The sequence below is a fragment of the Pleurodeles waltl genome, chromosome 9, assembly GCF_031143425.1.
Source record: "Pleurodeles waltl isolate 20211129_DDA chromosome 9, aPleWal1.hap1.20221129, whole genome shotgun sequence".
Taxonomy (NCBI): domain Eukaryota; kingdom Metazoa; phylum Chordata; class Amphibia; order Caudata; family Salamandridae; genus Pleurodeles; species Pleurodeles waltl.
The window spans coordinates 532,206,906-532,232,499 of NC_090448.1; the positions used below are offsets into that span (position 1 = coordinate 532,206,906).

Below are 25,594 nucleotides of genomic sequence, written 5' to 3' on the forward strand. Positions count from 1 at the left end.
TTTAAGGCACCTTTGGAACTAGATAGTACGAACTGTTCATTATACACTACTATCATTAAAGTAAAACAAACAATCCCGTTTGGCCCTTAACTGGTCCATTGACATTAGCAAACTGCACTGCATCTTTAACTGGACACTGGTGGCCAGGTACTGGTTCACCTCAACATCACTGTTAATACCTCGAAGTTTTGCTGTTGGTAGGGGTTTTGTTGTTTTGGTATTGGGCTCCTCTGGATAGCTATTTCTGTATTCTTCTTGACAGAGACTATTTTTATTCAACATTTGAGAACCGAGTCTGTACATCAAACTGAAACTATATTCTTGTATCCTAAACTGCATCCTTTCCAAAATTCCTTCTAAAACCTGCAGCTATGTGATGCTTATGAAGATCCGTAGTCGTCCCTAAGAAAGTCCTCTAGGATAAGACTGACCTTAGCGAAAACGTTCTCGAAAAGCTACCATCCATAGCTAAAGACCTAGAAGAACATTTGGGGTCATATATAGACAGCGGAAGGTGATAGCACTTATAGTTTTTTGTGTATGTTTGATTTAACCATTCTATTCACTCACTAAAATAAAACACTGACTGGACATTTATTTTGCTTAGAGTCGTTTAATGTGGAAAACATAATTTCAGTTTCAAACCCCCCTCTGCCTCCTGGAGTAAGCTTTGAGTGCACACACTCACTACCATAAGAGACTCAAATACCTAACAGGGGTAACTTGGTTTTTCAGTGTGAAGTACACACCCATTGTGTGTCTGCGACATCATTGGTAAATGACAGTTACTACAAATTATATTCCCCAGTAACCTATAACTGCATCAGAAGCCCGAGAAAGAGAGAGAGAGACACACAGTGAAAGAGAGAGAGAGAGAGAGAGACCAATAAACCCCTAGATTATGGGATGATACGTAAAATGTGATATTATGAATCTGAATAACAAAGGTGAGCTTACGCTTTTGTGTGAGCTTGCAGTCGTTTGTTACTCACTAAGGTATTTTACGAGTAATATCTTTATGAATGTGGAGCCTCTGCACATAGAAAGATAGAACAGTCCTATTTTTTACATGCGGGTGACTTCACAGTCGTAAAGATACTACTCGTAAAATACCTTTGTGACTACCAAACTACAAATTACACAATAGTGAAAGTGTACCCTTATGGATCAAACCCTACATGTTTTGTGCATAACAGCATGTTGTTCGCTTCTGCAAGCATTTGCGAGTTCCGTGTGTCTTCCTGGATGCAGCCACGTGACTCTTGCACTTGTTTCCCCATCACTGATGAAAGTTGTGCTCCAGCATTCAATTTCCCCATCTACAGGACTGCATCACCTTCTCCTGCAGAGGATCCAGCTGCAACTAGGGCAGTGGCCAGTCCTCGCTGTTTCTGAATCGATCTATCTGAGTCAAGCATTAATGTCACCCCAGAGGTCTTTCGAAACGTCCTCCTTGCTATTGGCACAGACTGATTTTTTCGCGTTCAACTCTTCCTAACACCAGATGTCGTTGTTCTTTCGTTATGTGCTTTTGCCCTGCAAGCAGCAACACATTTGGCTTCATCTGCAAGCAACTTCTTTGTGCTCAATTTTATTAATTTATGTGAAATATCCAGATCACGCTGATTTCACCCTGACAAGGTAGTGGAGAGTTATACATTAACTGGATCGCTGTAAGGCCAGGAAGACTGTTGTATTTTCCACTTCTCGGTGTTGAATTTCTCGTTTCTCTGTAATAACTGCTTGCGTGCTGTGACTCATTCTTTTATCCTTTGTAATATGAACCATTTTTTCATGAGCGGAATGTGGCAGATCGACATATTTCGGTACAATAATCAACAACAGCCTGCACCTGCATAGCTGCCGCATTTTATATTGTACATCCTCGTGAAATAGTCACGCAGCGTCGCATGATGATGAGCTGCATTGTGGTATATTTGCCTTAACACTCCCGAGATTATATTTATTCGGTACTACATATTACTGCCTGCTTCTCGTCTTTAGAATCCATGCAGGCGGGCTTGTTTCCACAGCCGCCACTTTCTTATAATTTGTTTCTTGCATATTATCCTGCATCTGTTAATATCATGATATAGGCCAGTGGTTCCCAACCTTTTGATTTCTGTGGACCCCCTCTTTAACATTAATGGAACCCAGGGACCCCCACTGAATCATTATGGGAATCTGGGGACCCCCGCCGTAGTCATTACTGGAAGCTGGGGACCTAATTTGTCAATATTTGTTCATATTTTTTAATTTTCTAGGCTCTCGCGGTCCCCCTGAGAAGGCTTTGCGGACCCCCAGGGGTCCCCGGACCACAGGTTGGGAACCACTGATATAGGCCTTAAAAATAGATAGGTGAAAAAAACTAAAGCCCAACGAAATAGCACTTACTGAACAACCAAATTAGTAGCTCACCTTTGTGTGACATCTTTAAGCCTCATTCTGAGTGGCTAGGTAAATTGTGGTGCCTGAGCTAATAACTGTTTGCGCAGGGATCACAATTATAACTGGTGGTTACCACCTGGTCAAACCAGATGAAATTTAGAGTGAAAAAGATCCGGAAAATAGAAGGATGGATATTTTGGTACTGTAAGTATCAAAATCTGAATGCCCTGCCTTATTTTCATGGCAAAACTCGGTACAGACAAGTCAATCATTTTTACACCCAATAAATTCTGAACACCTATTGTAGGCTTTAATGTATAAATCTGACCTTAGATCAGGGTCAAAGTGTGAAAACACTTCAAGAGTTATTCGCATTCACCCCGCGCACTGCGTCTATGAAATATTTCTTTATACATATTTACAGGGCAGGCATTATGTCAGACGGAGTCCCACTTGATCCACCCCGCCCCAACAAACTTTTCCTAACTTCCTCCTCCCATTGGTGTTACTAGTGGGGGCCATTTTGTGCCCACTGGTCAGTCCTGGCTGAATACCTCAGACCAGTGAACAGCCCTTTAGCACACATTTGTCCCGGTGTCGCCTCACCTTAATCACCTAGGGTAAAGCGCCCCCCAACATAGGGGAGCTCGGCCCGTTAGGGGACAGGGCCTCTGAGGCTGGCCAGTACTTCCACCCCCACGCCTCGGTTCAAACAGGTGGATCGTAGCGGCTGCGTTGGCTGCTAGCCGGATCCAGCCGCGCAAACCCGTGGGGGGCTATTTAAGAGCCCCCCCAAGAAGGCTCGTTCTTCTTTACCGTTTGCAGTGGCTGGTTGCGTGAGGGGCCCGATGGTGGTACTTCTTTACCTCCCTTGTAACTTTGTACAAAAAAAAAAAGGGGTAGTCACTGTTATTTGATTACATCATGCCATCTTACAAGGCAGGCGCAGGGAAGAGAAAGGGGAGGGACCCAGAGTTGTCCCAGTTATTAAAGATGGTTCTTGAAAAACTAGGCAATGATGACACTGACAATAGTGAGACAGCTTCTGATAATGAAGTTAATGGGGAGGCTAACAGTCGCCCAAGTCGGTCCCATGTGGCCCCGCGCGCCGCTTTTCCCCCTGTGAAGCGCAGGAATAGAGGGAAGGCTCCTGTGTCCCAGTCCTCTACCTTAGTTGTTAGTCCCCAGGAGCAAGTCTTGGAGCCCGAGGTTCCAGTCCCCTCTGTAAGCACGCAGCCTATGCCACTAGGGGCAGGTGTGGGAGCGCCCGTTTCAACGGGGCTTGGTGTGGCAGAAGTTTTAGACAATATTTGCAAATCATTGGCTTCTCTGCCACCCACATCAGGGCCCCCAACTACCCCAGCACCAGCAGCTTCATCCATGCCCCTCCCTGCAGATCAGGTACCCACTCCGCAGGCTCAGGCCCTAGATTCTACCAGGCAAGCATTGTTGCAAGTATCTAAGTTACTGGGAAATATTAGTGCTCCAGCTAGTACCCCCCCGCCTACCACCCCTTGGAGTTCAAGTGGTTCTTTGCAAAATTCATTAGCAGAACTAAAACCCCAGGTTGATGCATTGGCGGCATCACATAGTTCAATTCCACCGCAGGCCGTACCAAATAGCCCAAGTGTCACCCCGACACCGAGTGCTGTAGAGACTGCTACGCCTTTGGTTACAAATGCGTTGCCAAACGATAACAGGGTTCCAGGCAAGGATAATTCGGCAAAGGAGGGGACAACCGATGCATTACTATCAAGACCAGGTAAGCTGGCAGCGCACGTTAGTGCGGAAGTAAAGGAAAAAATTTGGAAGGGGGAGTTTGTGGACATATTTTCTTTAATGAGGGCAAGGAGAAGGGAAGTAGATAATAAAGATAAAGAAGTTAAGTCAACTTCCTCTGGGGACAAGAAACCAAAAGTCAATGAGAACATCACAAACTGGTTGTTTGGTTTCAATGTATTCATGTCTGTGTTGTTAGAAAAGAAACCGGAGTTGGGTATTTCATTAATTTACTATGCTAACAAGATACTGAAGTCACAGCACACTTATGGGGTGTCTGCCTGGTTGGAATATGATAGAGATTTTCGCTGGGCTAAAGTGGAAGATCCATCCATTGGTTGGGATCAAACAGAGGTGAATGTCTGGTTACAATGTGTTAATAACAAAGTACCGGGGAGGCAGCCCTTTCGGTCGTAATACCCAGGCGAAAAGAAAGGATCCTGTTGGGCATTCAGTAGGAAGATATGTTCGCGCCCCGCAGGGTCCTGCAAATTCAGGCACAACTGTTCCTTTTGTGGACACCCTTCTCATCCAGAGTTTAAATGCATCAATAAATCAAATGAAAAAGGTAGAGAGTCGAGCAAGTCCTCTAAGTGATCGCCCTCTTCCGTCCCCTATCAAGTTTGACACCCTGCTTCCGTGGTTGCAGACTTATCCTGCGAGGGGGTCTGCAAAGATACTCGCACATGGTTTTTCCTCTGGTTTTAGAATCCCAGCCCTTAATGTCTCTCCAGTGAATCATTGCAATAACCTAATCTCCGTAGTACGGAACCCGACTGTAGTAGCCAAGAAGTTAGCAAAGGAATGTGCGATGGGCCGGCTAGCGGGCCCCTACCTGAGCCCGCCCCTGGAAGGTTTTGTTGGTTCTCCTTTGGGGGTGGTTCCTAAGAGGGAGCCGGGGCAGTTCAGGCTGATTCATAATTTGTCTGCCCCTCTGGGGTCATCGGTAAATGATGCCATTGATCCTCAGTTGTGCTCGGTCCGCTATGCGTCCGTTGACCACGCATTAGAAAGGGTCAGGGCCTTAGGCCACGGAGCTTTGTTAGCAAAAACCGACATTGAGTCAGCCTTCAGACTTCTTCCTGTCCACCCCAAGGAATACCACCTACTGGGTTTAAAATTTCAGGGCAAGTACTTCTATGATAAATGCATGCCCATGGGTTGTAGTATATCATGCAGCTATTTTGAGCAGTTCATTACATTCCTTCACTGGGTTTTTTCACTTCGCACTGGTCACCACGACGTCATTCACTACTTAGACGATTTCTTAGTTGTAGGCCCTCCTAGGTCAGCAAAATGCGAGTGGGCGCTCCAGGCGTTGATCACAATGTTTGAGGAATTTGGGGTCCCTTTGGCCCCAGACAAGACTGCTGGACCCTCTACTTGCCTCACCTTCCTTGGAATAGAGATTGATTCTGTGGCAGGGGAGTGTTGCCTGCCTCAGGATAAGCTACAGGTATTTCAAGGAGTCCATTCAAACAATGTTATCGCAGAAAAAAGTTACCCTCCACCAGCTACAGGTGCTAGTGGGTCAACTGAACTTTGCGCTTAGGATTATTCCCATGGCCCGCCCCTTTTCTAGATCCATTGCTCGGTCAATGGCCGGGCTGACCGAGAAACATCACCATACTCGGTTGTCTCTGGAGGTTAGGGAGGATTTAAAGTTGTGGGAGGTTTTCCTTCAAGATTTTAACGGGGCGGTTATTTGGCCTCACTGGGTGATTTCCAGCCATACGCTGGGCCTGTACACTGATGCAGCCGGTAGCATAGGTTTTGGCGCAATCTTGGGCCCTCTGTGGTGCAGGGCGGACTGGCCATCAGAATGGGTAAGCTGGGGATGGACAAAGAACGTAGCTTTTCTAGAGCTCTTCCCTATCGTTGTTGCAGTCACTATCTGGGCAGAGGAATTTAAGAATACAGTTGTAATCTTTTGGTCTGGCAACATGGCGGTAGTAGAAGTCATTAATCGCCAAGGAGCTACATCCCACTGGTCCTACGCCTGTTAAAATGTTTAATTTTGCCATGTCTACAATACAACATTACTTTCAGGGCTAAACATGTACCAGGGATTCATAACAATGCAGCTGACGCCCTGTCTCGCTCATTAATGCAGGATTTTCTGCAGTACCACCCTCAGGCGAAGGAGAAGATGACGGAGTTCCCAGAATCTCTGTGGAAAATTGGTGCCCTGCCCTCCCAGATTTAGTAGCAACATCTCTAGCTGCGCGTACTAGGAGGGCATATGAGAACGATTTTTACCAATACAGGCGGTTTTTGCAGGCACAGCATATTTCTGAGTTGTTCTCTGAGTCGGCGATATACGCATTTCTACAGCATTTAAAAGACAAGGGGCGCCCAGTTTCTTTTGCAAAAGCTTACCTGGCTGAGATACGTTTTTTCGCTAGAATCAAAAACATGGAGGCACCTTTGAACACTTTTATTATTAAACGGGCTCTAGCGGGTTGGGCCAGGGTGGTCCAGGTTTGCTCAGACTCTAGGCACCCTGTAACAGCTCCCCTGATGGAGAATCAGCTGCGCGCACTCCCAACAGTCTGCTCCTCGCTGGCCGAGTCTTCCTATTTTCAGCAGCGTTTTCGTTAGCCTTCTATGGGGCCTTCCGCATCAGCGAATTGGTGGGCTCCTCCAGGGGTGACCACGCAGGAGGGTTGCAGAGGGGAGACGTGACTCTCAGAACTGAGTTTTTATCAATAATCCTGCGCAAGTCAAAAACTGATCAGCTTAAAAGAGGAGTGCGCATTACACTCAGTGCTGCGATTGGCTCCCCGCTTATTCCTGTGAACCTGACGAGTGCTTACCTCTCGGTCCGCCCTCCATTGGGCTCTTCTGCCTTGTTCATCCACGCTAACGGGGACTGCCTCTCACGCTACCAATTCTTGGAGGTTTTCAAGTTAGCACCTTTAGAATCGGTGCAGCTACAATGGCAGCAGCCGCAGGCCTGTCGGCGACCACGGTGAAGGGTATCGGTCGTTGGTCATCGGATTGCTATAGGCGATACATAAGGCCTGAACTTGTGTAGTGACGGCAATGGTTTCTAGTATGTGATCTCCTCACGCTCTTTTCTTTTCATTTCAGTGCAATGTCTCAGCATGTAGTTTGGGTCTTGGGGCATTCATTTGTTCGACGGGCGGCATACCGGGTGCAACAGCTCCGTGGGTCGAATCCGGCGATGGTGCAAGGCGTGGCTTTCCGTTGGTGTGGAATTGGCGGAGTGGGAATCAGCCAACTCCAGCAATTGGTCAATTTGGCAAAGAGCTTTGGGGGGCTCCAGTCCCTGGATCTCATCGTCATTCATTTAGGTGGCAACGACTTGGTGCGGTTGGGTCGCAAGGCATTAAGAGAAACAATATTCTTGGAGATCACAAAGTTGGCAAAACAATTCCCAAATGCTGCAATTGCCTGGTCCCACATGGTGCCTCGTCGCAAATGGGGGGCAGGAATCAAATCAAGGACAATCAATGTCTCAGTACGCAGACTTAACACCGAGATGGCCAAACTTTGCCCGGGCCCAAGGCGGTTATGGAACATCCCCCACAAACTTATAAAGGGATCCCACATGTTTCACAAGGACTTAGTGCATCTATTGGATGCGGGTACCGATCAATTCATTCAGGACATATGGTTTTTTGCTCGCAGTCTTTTCGCGGGTAGGAAGGGTGAAGGACCTTTGGGGCCCTGGTTGCCCTTGTGGCAGAAATTGAGGTATAAAAGTGACTAGAAACAACAGGGGGGTCCCCAAGGTTGGGGCCCCGGGAGGACACCAGGGATAGGATCCTGAAGTTCTGAGCCAACCTGCGGATGTACACACCAGATCAAGGGGGGGCCATGGGGCTCCAGCTCTTGGCCGCCCTGTCATACCCCAAGTCTGATTGGTGTTTGGAGGGGGGGGCGGAACCCTGAGCGTGAGGACAAGGATCGGTGTAGTGAGGGTAACCGCCCCTCCTAAGGACACAGGTGAGATATGGGTCACTTGTGTGGTCCAATGGTGGTTCAGGACAGGAAGGGATCCTATCAGAAAAGATTTATGGTCACTAATTATCATTACTTGTAAATATTTGTGGATTGTTCTTGATAAATGTTCTTTATAAATGAGTTATGACTTTATGCTTTAAAGTTAAAAAAAGGGTGTTAATAAAAACCTCTTCCAACAAATAAGATTGTCGGTCTGCATATAGCTGGTGGGGGAAGTGTGGGCTGTCTGGAGGCCTCCGGATCCTATTCATTTGTGACACTGGAGGCGAGAGTCCATGCAAGGGGGTGAGAGAGAATGAAGACGAGGGGAGAGTTGGAGAAAGACAATCCAAGGGAGGATAACGAAAGCATAGAGTCTATACTCCAGAGGCACTGAACAGAACGGCGGCATGGAATGAAATCATTATTAATGGCGGATCAGAATGTGATCTATGTGTGCACCTCTCCATCTGTTGAAGCCCAGCTCCTGTGCACAACTACCCCATGTCAAAATCGGGTCCTGAAAATGCAACACGTACCTTGTGGATAGTACTCCTGGAAATCTTAATAATTTCCAAAAAAACACCCCCACATTGTAACTAATCCTTCTGGTGCAGTTTCACAGTTTATTTTTAAGGATCAGGCCTGTTACATTTAACTGAGAACTGAGGGCAATCTTACACTAGTGTGCATGAAACAAAAGCACATTGTAACAGCACAACTGCACTACATGGTATGTGTCATTTATGTAGTGTTTAGAAGCCCTGGGAGGTTCCTGGACCTCTCCGACTTCCATCAAGCTCCAGGGGACCCTTCAGGTGCATTATTGGAAGGACATTGGTTGCAGTTTGACAATTGTGGGAAAGTTGGGTGCACTGTACACACATTTTAGGTAAAGAAAAGGGGTGAGTGACATTGAATAACTGCTGCAGAGTTGTGTAAGGCTAGACAAAGCTGAGCATTTGTGGTGTTTTCATCGCTTGGGTTCAATTCACAACTATTTCTGTATGAATAGGTGTGGTTTACGTTTGTTGTACTCCTGGCTTAGTCATGAATTTCAGGAGAAAACGAAACACACTCCCGGCTTACTATTGGCCTACTCCTGAATTCCAGGAGCACTGCAACAATAAGTGAAAGCAAAATCTTTGGTAATTGGGTTATTTTTGCTGTTATAGCTGTATGAGGGTTGCTGTTTACATTGCCAGTGTTCTGCATGTTGAGCAATTGATTGGGCTATGCACGCTTGTGTGAATACATGGCAAACAATCCAATAACTGTGGTACAATCAGTAGAGCTGGCAAATGCTCAATAACTATGTAGTTTAAACCAGCAGGATTTTGTTTCACATAGTTGTGAGTGGCACAACCTGCCTCTGCTTGTTGTACTGCTGGTTCACTAGAAGTGTCCTTAGATAACGTGATGCAAGGTCATGAGTTTGAAAGACTGAGGCTGTTATTATGACCCTAGTGGTCATGAGACCCCCAGGGCCACAGTGGAGGTCCGGCCTCCACATTCTGACCATGGCAAAAGTGCCACGGGTGACCGCCGCACCGCCAGTTTGCCACCAGTCGACAGCCTGGCGGTGACAGCAGTATTAAGCAGCGCTGCCCTGGGATTATGACCCCTCTGTCTGCCAGCCTTTGCATGGTGATTCCACCTAAATGCAAAGGCTAGTGGAGACAGGGTGACAGGTGCCCCATGGGAGCCCCTGCACTGCCCATGCACTTGGCATGGGCAGGGCAGGGTCCCCCATGGACAGCCCCATCCTGCTTTTCAAGCACGATGGGTGCTGTCGCATCCGACACACTGGGACATTGACACCGGCTCGATTACGAGCCGGCGTCAATGTTGTGGTGAGTTTCCCGCTGGTCCAGCGGAAAACTCTTAATAGGGCCAGCGGGCGGAGGACCGGACTGGCGGTCTTCCATCCTAAAGAGTTTGGCAGGTGGCCTCTGCCGCCCACCAAACTCTTAATGAGGCCCTGAGCTCTAATTAGGTAAAAAGCCATGCTTTATGGCCTGATTTCTAGATTCTTGTTCATTGTCCTAATGTTCTTAAGTAAGGTGTTCCCTAGCTTGCTTGTTGGCGCTAAGAACAAGCCCCCAGATAGCTGGGTTCTCCTGAAAGGCCGGATCATTAGTATTGGTGCACTTCTTGTTCTGTGATTTCTGTTTTTCAGTAGAGTTTGAGTTTGGATTGTAGGAAATTGGAATAATACTTTGGATCGTCCTGCAGGTGAAGAAGTTGGCTTTTCTTCTTGTGACTGGTAAATGGCAAAGGGCTTTTTATGCACGTGGCATATCTATCCCAATCCTTACACATATTACCAAGAAAGCTATGGGGTATAACAAAAACAAATATCTATGACCTAAGCCATGCCCTTGCAAAAGCTAAATTAAGACACAGCAAAATAATATGTACCATGCTATCCTCCCAGCATACTTCCTTCAGCATGCTCCTTCACTCTGTCCACTCTCTTTTCTACATTATGTTCAACAAAATATGTTGCCCTACCTAACCTTCATAAACAGAAATTTCCTTCTTCTTAAAGCGAGAGTTGGGCAGAATTGGGTTAATTAGTTAACTCTGCGTTACTCGGTAACATGGAGTTCTAGCCAAATTCTGGCAATTGCCAAGTGGTGGTCGGAGTTTTCTTCAGCGAGGCTCCAGAGAATGTGAGCTGATGAGCAAGAGTTGACATCCCACAGTGCGATTTTCTAATGAGGCCAGTCTGAGGGCTGCTATTTGATTATATTTCACTTTCTCTTGGTGATGCTTATGGTGTGATGGCCCTAAGACAAGAATCCTCATTCTGATATTATTTGGAGTTTTCTTCTTTATTTCTCAATATCTTAAAAGAGTCAAGGCACTCTTGAGTACCTCTCACCAACCCCAGTGTAGATGGGCTGTATAACAGGTGAGCACGGTGGAGGTGTAAGAAAACAAAAAACAAAATTGATTAGGTAACTTACCTGCATTGCTTTGGTTCATCCTGAGAAACCAGCAGGGAGACTCCTGGACTTGCATAAGAAGGAAGGAAGAGAGTTTAAACCTAGGGAAGTCCACTTACTGAGACTAAGACTGAGAAAACATAAAAATAAAATGAAGTCTTGCAAACATATTCCACTCCTCTTGACCTCTCCATATACCACCTGAATCCTATTTACCTACAAGTGGTGGAGAATGTGGGCATAAAACCATCTGAGAAAAGATGGAAAATATAATACAGCAGCTCAGAGAGGGTCAAAGGAAGCTGGAGTGGGCCCTTGAAAAGCGTATGACCTAAGCTGAAATTGTCTGCACGGCCTTTACAAATGCCATACGAGCATCAGAGGAAAACATCACCAAAAAGTCTGAAGGACAAATTCAGTTGGTTTCAGGAATAGCTCAAGGAAAAGGCTTACCAGCACCAGACCCCATGATCCCATTACAGAGGTACATCATTGGAGAAGAACCAGTGCCATTTAAAAAAAATATCAAACGTGCAGCAAGAGTTAAATTGTGGCCTTTCAAAAAGTGTCCTTTTTACCTTGCTCCCTTACTAACTACTGAAGCCTAGGTGACCTATCAGGTTGCCAATGTAGATGGGACTTCTACATATAATGAGATAAAGACAGTTATTGTGGATCCCCTGGGGGTTGATGATGAAACCCACAGACTTAAGTTAGGAGAGAGGATTACCAGGTGACACTCCGACAACTCTGTTTTACAAAATGAAAGATGCCTCAGATGGTTAAAATCCCATGATTCTCTTAAGTAAGAAATTATGGATAAATATTATCTTGTGCAATGTCTTGAAGAGTTACCATACCATACTCAAAAATGGTTTAGACAACATGGTAGTCTAACTATAGAGCAGGCCCTTGAGATACCCACGACCTTTGTTCAAGCACAATCTCGAGGAATTTCGGTTGGACTGGGAAAAGACTCCTAAACCTATTTCTCTAACTGGATCTAAAAAAGGAAAGAAACCTTACAAAGCAGTACAGGAGCCCCTAAAAGCAGAATAATACATCTGGACTACTAAGGATGGATGAATTTTTGCAAAATTAGGTGTGGCTCATTATATCACAACCATAGATTTACCAAAAGGCTACTGGCAGGTCCCTTTGAATCCCAGTGAACAAGAAAAAAACAGCCTTATCACCCCTGATCGTCGTCTATCAGTTTATTGTGTTGCCTTTCGGCTTCCATGAAGCCCCATCCACCTTCCAGCGGCTCATGAACACCCTTTTATGACAACACCAGGGTGATTCATCATCCTATCTGGATGAAATTGTTATATAAGGTAATAACTGGCAGGAATACTTACAACATCTCTGGTTAATTCTTGCAAATTACATCTGTCACATCTATATTAATGCTGAAAAGTCCAGATTTGCATATAGCAAAGATAAATATCTGTGGTATCTCTTGGGGGAAGGAGTTATTGAACCACAACTGGAAAAGGTCAAAACCATAACTGAAACACCTTTTACAAAGTCAAAAAAAGGGATGAGGGTCTTCTTAAGTCTCACAGGGTATTATAGAAGATTTATTCCTCAGTACTCTGACTTGTCTATTTCCTTAACAGATCTTTTGAAGAAATCAGTTTCCCCAAAAGCTTAATCACTGCCCTCGCTGCTCTTCAAAGATTAAAGACGGCTCTTACTACTAGCTCTCTGTTAATATTCCCTGATTTTGATAAAACCTTAATTTTACAAACAAACACATCTGACGTGGGCACTGATGCTGTCTTGTCCCAGACAGACTGCGATGGTAACGAAAGACCAATTGTTTATATCAGTAGAAAGTTGTTCCCACGTGAGTGATTGTACCCTACAATGAAGAAAAAATGTCTTTCCCTTAGGTGGGCTATTAAAAAACTTTGATACTAGCTGGAAGGACGATCCTTTGTTCTTTACACAGACCATGCCCCTCTTACTAGGCTGTACCGAAATAATCTTACATCCTTTCCATTTTGAACTAAGACACAGAAAAGGCAAAGATCAGGAGGCCCATACACCTGTCCTAAAATTAAAGGACACACTTTTTCTACAGGCTACCTCTTGCCCCTTTAAGTCCATTCTGTCTGAGTTTGAGGAGGCGGTGCTTGACTATTGGCCACGGAGGCAGGACCACTGTGGGGGAGCATATGGAAACCCGGAAGGAGACTAACCAATAGAGGAGGAGTTGTGAGGACACGGAATGCCACAACAAAGCCCAAGAGATGCCAAAGAGGAAGCAACTGGGACAAGAGAGACTGTTTGCATACAGCAAGGGAACAGGACGACGGAGGTCACTCATCCGCAACAGGGAGATGGAGCGCACCAGTCCACCCACGAGGAGTAAGCTGATTGCCTTCTATGGGGAGACTGCTTCTAGACTGAAGAAGGCAGAAACCACTGATGTGCCAGCTGTCCCAGCCATGCTCCATGAAGAGTGCAGCTTATGCAGGTGTGTGTTTGGGCTTGGGAAAGAAGGAAGGAAGTTGTGAAGGGAAGGGTGACTGCAACAAGGGTAAAGGGTAAATTGTGGTCTGTCACAGAGATGTTTTTTCTCACTTGCACTTGGTGATGGCTATGGTGTGAAGGCACTAAACAAAAAACGCTCACTCTGATATTATTTATTTTGTTGCTCCCAAAACCTTAAAAGAGACAAGGCACTTTTCCCCAATCCCAGTGTAGGTGGGGTGTATAACGGGTGAGCATGGTGTAGGTGTATGAAAACAAAATACCCCATATCAATTAGATAACTTACCTGCATTGCTCTGTTTTATACTGAGGGACCGGCAGAAAGACTCCTAGACCTGTAAAAGAAGAAAGGGAGAGAAATTAAACCTGGGGAAGTCCACCCATCTGGTCAAAGACTGACAAAACTTAAAAATCAAAATAAGTCTTGCAAATGTATTTCACTCCTCCTGACCTCTCATTATACTATCTGTACACCGTTTCCCTACAATAACATAATTTGACACAGATATATATATTGTTCATTTTAATAATCTTCCCCTTGTATGGATGAAATACTACATATCCCAATTGAAATGAATCCCCAGGTCATAGCATGCCATCAATGATTTAATTACCCCATACCATTTTCTTCCAAAGTGTCTCAGGTCATGCAAGAAGGAGCTGCCTGGAGGGAAAGACCTCCCCAGCTCCAAAGCACAATCCAAAAATAGAACCATACTCTGTCACACCAATAGATTGGCAACCTCACTATTAAAGTGCAAGTTACGTGTGGGAGTTGACACAGTTGGTGTTTTCCTGAATGGTCCTTTACTAATCACTATAGGCCTGATTTACAGTTGGGTGGTGTTAGAAATGGGGTCTTTGGTTGGCAGTTAGGTTACCCCCTGTCCATGCAAGGACCCTCACTCTAGTCAGGGTAAGTCACACACAATCCAGATTATCCTGTGTCCACCCTCTTGTAGCTTGGCACTGAGCAGTCAGGCTTAACTTAGACAGCCCTATAGCACCACAATAATACACCACACAGTGTTTCGAAAAATATATAATATTCATCTGATAAGATGCAGGTCAAAACGATCATAAGTCAATAAGCATACGTTGGGATATCACTGTAAAAATAATATAAAGGGGGTAATTCTGACCCTGGCGGTCCATGACCGCCATGGCGGAGGTCGGCGGTAGCAGTGCCAACAGGCTGGCAGTGCTTCCTGGGCGATTCTGACCACGGCGGTAAAGCCGCGGTCGGAAAAGGGGAGCCGGCGGTTTCCCGTCGGTTTCCCGCTGGCCCAGGGTATCCGCCATGGCGGCGCTGCTTGCAGCACCGCCATGGGGATTCCGACCGCCTTCCCGCCAGCCTGTTTCTGGCGGTGTCCACCGCCAGAACCAGGATGGCGGGAACGGGTGCCGTGGGGCCCCTGGGGGCCCCTGCACTGCCCATGCCACTGGCATGGGCAGTGCAGGGGCTCCCTAACAGGGGCAGACAGTGAAAATCGCGACGGGTGCCACTGCACCCGTCGCACCCCTGCAACTCCGCCGGCTCCATTCCGAGCCGGCTTCATTGTTGAAGGGGCTTTCCCGCTGGGCCGGCCGGCGGTCTTCTGGCGGTCGCCCGCCGGCCCCGCGGGAAAGCCAGAATGACCGCCGACCGCCGCGGTCAGAATGACCGCCAAAGTGTCTTTCGTCTCTTAAAACAATAAATGTCTCTTGCAAGCACAAAGTACCTGGTTTGTGTTCAAAATCTCCGCAAGGGACCGCAGAGGAGGTGATGCGTGGAAAACGGGGAGGTTTGCGTCAGTTTTGCCCCTTCGCACATAGACTTTTGTCGTTATTTTTCACGCAGGGGAAGACTTTGCATTGATTTCCAGCTCACGGACTTGGTTCCTCTTCGGGTTGCGGGGTTTTTGGATGCCCCTGGGACGATGCATGGAATCCTGGGCTTACGAAGCGAAGTCACCTGCACTCCTTGGATCTAGTGGACGTTGCGTAGAAATTTCTCCTGCACGGCAGGTGCTGCATCGATTCCTTTCTGGAAGTCGGGCTGCGTCATTCCGGGTCGGCTGTGCGTCGATCCAGTGGGCCGTGCGTCACAGTTCCGGTCGCTACGCTGGCGCTGTGTCGATCTTCTCATTGCGAAGTCGGGCTGTGTCGTTCTGGTTCGGCGTGCGGTGAATTTTTCACCACGATGCAGGCTGTGTGTCATTTTTAGCAGGCTGTGTATCGAATTTTGCGGTACAAGGAGTCCAGTTGCAGGAGTGAAGTAATTTTGGTCCTGATACTTCAGGGAACAGGAGGCAAGCTCTAGCCAAGCCCTTGGTGAGCACTTCTCAGCACAGTGAGAGAGCAGCAAGACAGCAGGGCAACAGCATGGCAGCATTGCAACAACGAGGCAGCAGTCCTTCAGAGAAAGCAGTCCAGGTGAGTCCTTTGGGCAGCCAGGCAGGTCCTCTTGGCAGGTCTGGTTTAGGGATTTTTTACCAGCAGGTTTCTTGTCCAGATGTGTCTGTGAGGTAAAGTGTCTACCCCAAGAAGTATCTAAAGTCTGTGGTCTTGGGTACTCTTCTCATACCCATTTTGGCCTTTGAAGTAGGCTTACTTCAAAGGAAAGTCTCACTTGTTTGTGAAATCCTGCCTTGCCCAGGCAAGGCCTCAGACACACACCAGGGGGATGGAGACTGCATTGTGTAAGGGCAGGCACAGCCCTTTCAGGTGTGAGTGACTACTACTCACCCCCCCCCAGCACAGATGGCTCATCAGGATATGCAGGCCACACCCCAGCCCCCTTTGTGTCACTGTCTAGAGAGAGGTGCAAACAGCTCAACTGACAAACTAACCCAGACAGAGAATCCACAAACAGGCAGAGTCACAGAATGGTTTAAGCAGGAAAATGCCCACTTTCTAAAAGTGGCATTTTCAAACACACAATCTTAAAACCAACTTTACTAAAAGCTGTATTGTTAAATTGTGAGTTCAGAGATCCCAAACTCCACGTTTATCTGCTCCCAAAGGGAATCTTTGTTTTTTTTTTAAGGCAGCCCCCAGGGTAACGTATGGGAGGGATGGGCCTTGCAACAGTGAACACTGTATGTGGGATATTTCACTGTCAGGACATATAAAACACATTAGTATATGTCCTACCTCAACCATACACTGCACCCTGCCCAGGGGGCTACCTAGTGCCTACCTTAGGGGTGTCGTACATGTAGGAAAAGGGAAGGGTTAGGCCTGGTAAGTGGGTACACTTGCCAAGTCGAATTTACAGTTTAAAACTGCACACACAGACACTGCAGTGGCAGGTCTGAGACATGATTACAGGGCTACTTATGTGAGTGATACAACTAGTGCTGCAGACCCACTAGTAGTATTTGATTTACAAGCCCTGGGCACCTCTATTGAACTTTACTGGGGAATTACTAGTAAATCAAATATGCCACTCATGGATAAACCAATCAACAGTACAATTTACACAGAGAGCATATGCACTGTAGCACTGGTTAGCAATGGTAAAGTTCCCAGAGTCCTAACGCCAACAAAAACAGGTCAGGAAAAACAGGAGGAAAGAGGCAAAAGGTTTGGGGATGACCCTGCAAAAAGGGCCAGGTCCAGCAGGTGGAAATAGAAACTTTTCAAAATTTAAAAGTAGGAAAGTTAGAGACAGTTGGAATTTCTTGATCCATGAGGACAGTATTGTTGGAAATATCAACTACTGGATTTTCTCCCAGACTTATCACTTCACTCAGAACTCTAAGGATTTTCCATTACCACCCGACCTGAACTGAGGTCCAACACCAAAGCATTCCCTCGCTATATTGTCACACTTTATATGTAGCATACCCTCAGATACAATTGGATTTCAGGTACCAGTGGATGGCCACTGTGTCTGCCTGTGTCCAGCATTCTGTTCAGTTCAATGCCACTTTTGCTACTGGAATTCATAAATGTGATAACATCAGATCTATTTACTCTGCTGTTAGTCTATATCCATAGTGTTTTAATCTGTTCATTGATGTTCTATTTGGAATGGTGTACCAAAACACTTGGAAATCTTTTTCAAGGCAAAAATTAAAAATGATGAATCTACCTACATTTAGACAATACATGAAGGATATGCGATTTCAAGAAGATTTCTATCGGCAATAAATCAATTTTGAATATTGATACTCTGCTATCTTATGCAGTGGATTCAGCCTAGCAGAAGCTATGGCTGAATCAATTTTTGGAACTAACTGTTAGGCATAACTCATAATCCCAAGCAATTTCCACACTTGTTCTCTGAGTGATTTTGGCACTCTTTAGGTTTGTACATAATGTTCCCTTAGAAAAAGCAAATTAAGGTTTAATAGTGAGTATCCCAAATCTGTTTTGCAGATGCACAATAGGGAGTGGATTTGGGACACCCTACAGGTCTTTTACTATTCAAAATCCCTCTTTTAAAGGTTTATTGGCAATGAATCATTGTATTACCTGTCTTTAACATACCTAAGTCTCATCTTTGGCAGGGCCAAGTGATGAGACTTAGGTATTTAGGTGCTTGGCAACTGTCCATTCATAAGGGTCACTGGATTGTATTTGGTAGTATCAGGTGTTTCTTCATCCTTTTGTAATTTGCACTGCCTTCTTATAAGTGATATTGTTGTTAAATTTTTACCAAATGGAGCATCTGCTCTTGTACTGTACTAATAGAGTGAGCCATATTTTAAGGCAGGCATATTGCTTTTTCGTAATATAGATGACCCACACAAAGTCTTCAACACTTTCCCGTGAACCACCTCTTCACTTCATAGCCTTCAATGTAAGAAGTATGTCAATTATTGTTTTCTTTCATAAATTTCAATAAATGTGTTTGATTTGAGAGAGAGAAAACAAGTACTGCATACCAGACTTTAGAGTTTAAGGAAGGAAGAACATCAAGTGCAGGTGTATATTTCTGTGAAGAGGGCCTTAGCACTCTATTTTGTGGAAGTGTTTACCTCATCATGGAAATGGCTGTAATAACAGCCAATTGAAAAAATGTCTCTTATTCTTAATTTAAAGATGAATCCATACTGCTGTTAATGTTATAGATCCATCTCACATGCAAAGGTTCAGTAAAAGCCTTTCAGAAGGGGGTCACTCTTGAGTGATATTCGCCAGATCTAGATATAGCCCCTAATATTAAACAATCTGTAATGAATTGCACAAAAGAATTAAATAGGGCTTTAGATCATATGAATTTGCTATACCTTTGGAATGTTATTTGATAAAGTTGAATTTGTACACATATTTACTAAACATTTCTCATGAAGTCTAACTGTACAATAGCCATAGGCAGCATCCAGTACCATGTGATGGAAATCAACAAGGACATTAGACAGTGCTGTTTCTGGCCCTATTGTATGTCTGTATAGAGCTACCTATTAACAGTAAGAAGCTGAATGAATATAAAGACCTATCAGTTTACTGAGTGGGTAAAACAATCACTCTTTAAGTAGTTGAAAGTTTATGATATGTGCTTCAGAGTCAAACCAGATTAGGCAATAGAATGAAATGAGGAAATTAATTGACTTGTTGAAAGACAGCAGGTAAAAATTCAAGTTAGATATCTGAGTATAATAGTCACACAATTAATCAATATTGTCACAGTGAATGGTATGAAAAAGAAAAATTAGATTAAAACTAAATTAGCTCGGTGTAGCAGCCTTCTCATGCTTAAAGGGAAAAAACCATATTATTACATAATAACTTGTTTGAGTCCTCTTGCTACATATAGATAGAATGAAAATAACTAAATTTCACACTCTATTCAATAACTTTGATAACTTTGTATGGATAAACCTAAAATAGCCTACTACAAATTAAGAAACTCACTTACTGAAAGTGGGTGGGAATTGGGAGTTACCCCCTTGAGCTTTACAACTGCGTTATTTGTAAATACATAAGGCTAAGTGCAATGGTTATTGTTTACTTATCAGTAGTGGGACATTTGTGCAATTCTGTGACACCACATTTTTTTACGTAACAAATACCTCACTCATGTATAAAAACAGACTTAAATTAGAAGTACGTTTGGTGATCATATATATATATATATATATGATCACCAAACGTACTTCTAATTTAAGTTGGGGTGGGGAGATCCTCATGTTTTGTTAAGCCACTGAAGCGGAGATATCCTGTTCAAGACAGAAGAGAGAAAGGTGGTTGCTTCAAGGAAGATGTGGGAAATGGATTTGCTAGTGATTGCTCTTCAAGAGACCCCCAAATCTTCATAGAGCCCCGTGATATAACCAAAGTCCAAAGCATTTCTAAGAAAAAAGGAAAACGCAGGGGGCCCTAATCAATTCTGTAGGGCGGCCTCATCATGTTGCACTATGCCACTGGACTTGTAAAGCTTTCCAGGTTTAGGACAATCAGGGGCATATTTACATGTTTTTGGCGCAGGGCAGTGCCGCAAGCCTTTTTGCTGTGGTGACTTGCATAAAAAGAGGGCAGGAATGCTCCATATCTATAAGATACAACACATTCCTGTCCTTTTCCCCTGCGCTGGTACACAATGGGCTGCCAAGCGCCAACGCAGGCATCCTAGCACCATGGTTCAATGGAGTCTGCATTGCAGGGAGGATTGTTTTTGTGCAGGAAGGGACACAGAATGCAGCACACGTAGAAGAATGAAAACAAGGAGAAATATAGGTATTTCTCATCATTGCACCTCCCCTGTGGAGGCGTAGGCTTTTGATGCATTCCCAGCACTACAAAATCTCATAAATATCGGAATGTATCAAATGCCATGGGTGTTACATGGGAACACCCACCGCAATGTCCATGGCACGCCTCCCTGTCGCAGGGTGAGGCAACCCAGCGACTTGCACTGCGTTGCTTCATTTCATATTCACACGGCCATGAAAAGCCATGCAGTGTGGCTTTTCCTGGCCTTTTAAATATGATCCTGCAGTCAGCACCACCAGAAAGTCACTTAAAGTGACATTCCGGCGGCCCAGAGGGGCTTGTAAATAAGTCCCTTAGTTCTTTACTATAAATAGGTTGTAATAGACACTGCCAATATGGTTGATATTAATGAAGAATAAAAATTGTGAAAGTGTTTGAAATGCCAGCCAGACAAGGCAGATGATATACGAATGTCTGTAGTCTGTACTTCCTTGACTATGGCACGGTGGTCCATATATGAAATCATGGCAATACTTTCAGGGGAATAGTGGTTAACTACTCAACAATTACATGTGGTATTCCAAGTACTCAACATTTGGAAGAATAAAATAATTGTTCTAAGAAGGTGTTGTATGTAATCATTGTGGCCAGCAATCAGAAAAATAAAAACTTTTTTAAAGTTGAGATGCAAGCTGCTGGGGTTTTGTGGGAGGAAGTATTTAAGTCAATGTATTTGGGAAAAGATGGGCGTTCAAAAAAAAAAAAAAAAAGGCTTGGGTGCTGGTAGGGATTGCATGTAAAATAGTATCATAAATTTTGCCTGAGACTGAGCCAGAAAAACAGTCCTCACATTATTTGCCAGCCAGGCTAGATCTCAAGGGACTGTCCAGCTCCGGAACATATTTTAAATTTGTGACTAGCAAATCTTGTCAACACCTGTTCTGTTCATATTTCTGACCCAAATAGGAAATCTGCAGTGAACCATATGTTCTAGATTCAGCCACCATTAATTCACTCTAACCCTTAGTTTGGTTAAACAAGTTCCTAAATACGTGCTGGGATACATTTTAAGAGCTTCAGTGAAAAAACGTCTGGTGAAGACCTTCTACTACTTGTGCATATGGCCAGGTTTATCTTAGAAAATTTTTCTTTAGTTGTCCAGTGCCTACAGCCTACATACTCTGTTACCACAGTGTTGGACCTGGTTCTCTCTGCAGGATAATCCCCAAAGGTTTTGTCTTTTCCCCTCCTATTTTCTGAATGTTGTTTTTGTTGGCTGTATGACTCTGTGCACTTTACACTTTACCACTGCCAACCAGTGCTAAAGTGCTCTCTCCACCATGCATGGTAAAATTGCCTTACACCCAATTGGCACATTTCATTTACTTATAAGCCCCTAGTTGAGTGATACTACATATATCTAGGGCCTGTAAATGAAATGCTACTAGTGAGTTTAGGGTGCTTGTTGTGCTACCCACTTAAGTAGCCCTTCAAAACATGTCCCAGGGCTGGCGTTGAAGCTTATGTGAAGTTTTAAATTGGCAAATAACCATTTTGCCAGGCCGAAACCTCCCTTTTTAATGCACAGAAGTCTCCCCTAACATGGGTCCTAAACAACCCATAAAGCAGAGTGAAGTGTATTTAAAACGTTAGACATCTGCTTTTAAGTATAACTTGCACTGACATGAAAACTCCTAAATTCATGTTTCACTACTGTGAGCCCTTGTTCTCCTATAGGTTAACAGTGTGTTACCTTATCACATTTAATAAGTGATAACTTCTGTGGGAAGAGGTAGAAATGTTATGACCGGTCTCAATAGAATTGTAATTTAAAATCCTCTTTAATGGTGAGGTTGGATTTTAAGACACAATTCTGAAAATTCCACTTTCACCTGACTGTGATTAGAGTGGCCATTGGACTTTGTGATTCCCCCCAGACAGTGAGACAAAGGGGGACTAGGTGTTGGCAGGATGAGAGGTGTGGAGCTGTGTCCTGCCTGACTTGCATTTTAAATGAGCTTCCTCAGCACACTCACAAAGAACTTCGCACTTCACACCAGTCTTTTTTTCACCCTAGCCCTCTTGGAATCTGGGCAGGGAGGAAGGAAGTTCAAAAACTATCTGTGGGGGTAAAACTCTAAAAGTTTCCTCCACTTCAAAGCAAGCACCAGCTATGAAAGTAGGACCCTAAGAACAACTCTTCAGTTCACTCCTGGACCAGAGGACACTCAGAAGGCCAGCCCTGTAGTTCCGAGCACTGCCCTGATGCTTGAGGTTTGCTTTGCACTTCAGAGGACTATCCTGCTGCTCCCATAGGGCTGCCCTGCTGCTTGAAGCTTGCCTTGAATCCTCAGAGGACTGTCCTACTGCTTGAGGCCTGCCTTGCTGCTTAAACCAGGGACTACCAGAGAGACTCTAAGGTCTAGCTGGTTCCCATGGTCTGAGCTACAGGGACATAAACAATTCCAATAATGTGACACCGCACCTGGACCCTGTCTGAAGTGAGTTCTACCATCCACGAGATACCTACACAGTCCTGGACCCTTAGATATGGTGCTAAAGTTTTTCAAACAGGCAAAAACCATAACACATGACTTGAGAAATTTTGACTCAAAAAGTGCTCTGAGAACTGACAGGACACCTGGGCCCATCTGTGCACAGATCCACTCAAGGTGCATTGCCAGTTGACCCAACTTTGCGGTACCTTCCACTATGTTCTTCTTCAGAGCAGCAAATCCTGTGCAGTGGCTTCTTGCAGAAGGGGTATATGGCCTCCTGAAGCCCTCATTGGCTACAGCCTGCAGCTTCATCCACCCTGGATATTTTTGACGTCCCAAAAAGTTACAGAGTCCCAATGTAGAATCCTTCACTGCAACTTTTCCCAGTGGCTCCCAGATGATGACGCTACTCCTCGGACACCGCTGGCTGTGTTGCGCCTCTGAATTTTACTGTCAAGCACTAACCTGTTTGTCCCACGGAGAAACAATGCCGGTCCAAGTTACTGATTTTCAACTCCATTGGGACATTCAAGCACTGTCCCCAAACATCTTGCGACCTGCACTGGAACACATCTGGGTGAAAGGGGATGGAAGAAGAGCGAGAGAGAGGCGCTACTTCCACTGGCCACACGGAGATTCTTGTGGATTGCTCACCGGACTGATGCAGCTCAATTTAAGTCTCCTACGAATGAAGAGAACTGATTAAATTCTACACTAACTTGCTGCAATAACTATGAATACTCTCTCTAGGTCTCAGTTATACCTGTAATAATCCCCTTTCTCTTTTCAATTATGTTATATCACATGTCAAATCATTTCATGATAAATACTGTTCATTGACAATGTATCTCAGCGTTGTTTCAAAAATGTCAATAAACATCAAGAGAGTAGCCAAATTACTTTATGAAGCATAAGAACACCAAACTCTTGCACTGTTAAGCTGAGTGATAGTGCATCTGAGGTTAGCACAATACAACACATTAGTTACTGTGTGAAATAAACCAACATCAATATAAGCAGTTGTTTTCAGTAGATAGACAGGTGTTTGATGTTGCAACACAATACAGCTGAAAGGTACAGAGAAACACTGCCAATCGGAAAAGAGATTCTTTAGACACAATCGTGTGCGGTGAGTTACCATCTTTCTGGAAGATATCGGACTCTGAGGAAGCACAAGCCTTTTTCTCCCCAAGTAGAGGCTGGGATTGCAGCATTGCGGAACCCGGGAGCGCTCAGCAGTTCCTGAAATGTCTGACAGCACGTGATGGGCTTAGAACGAGGCTGCCCCTCCCTGCACCTGACAATATTGACAGTTAGCAAACAACCGTTCTTACCTTGAATTCACAATGCTGCCACTCAGCAACAAGCATTGGCAGATTCCAAAAAATAAGCATTGGCTAATGCCATTCACATGTTCTTGACCAAGAACTTGACCCTTTGGCCTTGTTTGTTTAAAAAACAGTGAAACCCCATAAATGACATATAACATCCTTGGTATCTAACAGTCAGTTTCTCAGGAGGGACACGTATTGAGTGCCTGACATGCATTCAGGGGCACAAAAAAGCCAGCAGGCTCGACATTTACCTCCTAAGACATTTGCAGTCTGGACCTCATGAGTACCCTACCGAATTTCTTCTAAGTCTGAAGGTAAGTTGAGATTGGTCCAAGTCCACTTTGTGTATTGGAACCGCAGTCCATTGTGGTCGGCCATAACTTTCGACTTTGCACTGGTCTTGTGTATCTAGATGCCCCCGGTTGGTGCTTTCATTTGTCAAGTGCTCTTTTTTCACTGAAAACGTTAAAAATTGATAAAGTTCAACTGATTGGATTGTTCTCGGTTTGGTGTCAAATAAATATTTGATTTGACTCTATTTTTCTTGTTTGGTGTGGGTTTTTTCTTGTGTTTTGTTTTGTGTTCCTTTTATTACTGTTTGTGTGCATACATACTATACACATTGCCTCTCAGTTAAGCCTGACTGCTTCTATGCCAAGCTACAAGATGTTTAAGTCCAGGTTAATTTAGTGACTTTTTGTGTTTCGTCCTGACAGAGATTGTGGTTGTTGCTTGAGAAAGGTTCAAACCCCCAACCAAAAGACTACATTTCTAACACATAGAAAATTTCAGATGTTCTTTTATGCCCTCTTCTCTCAACACAATTAAAATGTAAGTGCTTCTGTTACCCATTGACTTCAGACCTTCTTAACAGATAACCACAAAAAAACACAATTGTCCATAGTGCTCTCAGATCTCACAGCATATTAGCCTGTTAAATTTATAACCAAATGATCCATTTTGCATTTGAAGATAATATTTTGTGGCTCTCCTTTTGTATACAGTCCACCTTTTCTACGTGGTCATCCATGATTTGTTGTCTTTTTCTGGACTCTATATTTTTGCTGGCTTTAGAACTCTGTGCACTTTACCCCTGCGAACCATCGATAAAGTTCCTGTACTCTTAAAACATGGTTGAATGGAATACACCTAATTGGTATATTTAACATGTAAATAGGTCCCTTGTATATGGTACAAATTGTGCCCATGGCTTGGAAGCTGAATGGCACTGGTGGACTTCAATGCTTATTGTGCCATCCACTATAGTGGTGGTCCAAACATGGCCTCAGGTTTACCACTGTAGCCTGACTAAAACAGTGCAAAACATGCACTATTACCTGTCAAAGTAACCCCTTTATCACAGGTAAAACCCTTCCTTTTAAATATTAATAAGTCACTTCTATCTCAGCCTTGTATTCCAGAAGGCAGGGTGCATGGTGTTTATAAGCAGGACATGTAGAAATTTAATGGTATCATGTCCTTACAGTGACCATCACCCAAAAGGACAAAAGCCATCCGTAGTTCTAATGGA

The 25,594-nt window shown here is 44.5% G+C and overlaps 1 long non-coding RNA gene across 2 annotated transcripts in view; it reads right to left on the reverse strand.

Moving 5' to 3' along the window:
* The window catches only part of LOC138258672 (uncharacterized), a 56,352-nt gene that overhangs the window by 24,608 nt on the left and 6,150 nt on the right, over positions 1–25,594 (reverse strand). Inside the window, exons 2-3 of one of the 2 annotated variants that reach the window (XR_011198491.1) lie at positions 23,195–23,411; positions 13,876–13,924 (exon numbers count right to left, since the gene is read on the reverse strand). This is a non-coding gene — a long non-coding RNA (uncharacterized lncRNA). The remainder of the gene's footprint in view (positions 1–13,875; positions 13,925–23,194; positions 23,412–25,594) is intronic. The other variant, XR_011198492.1, reaches the window with a different exon arrangement.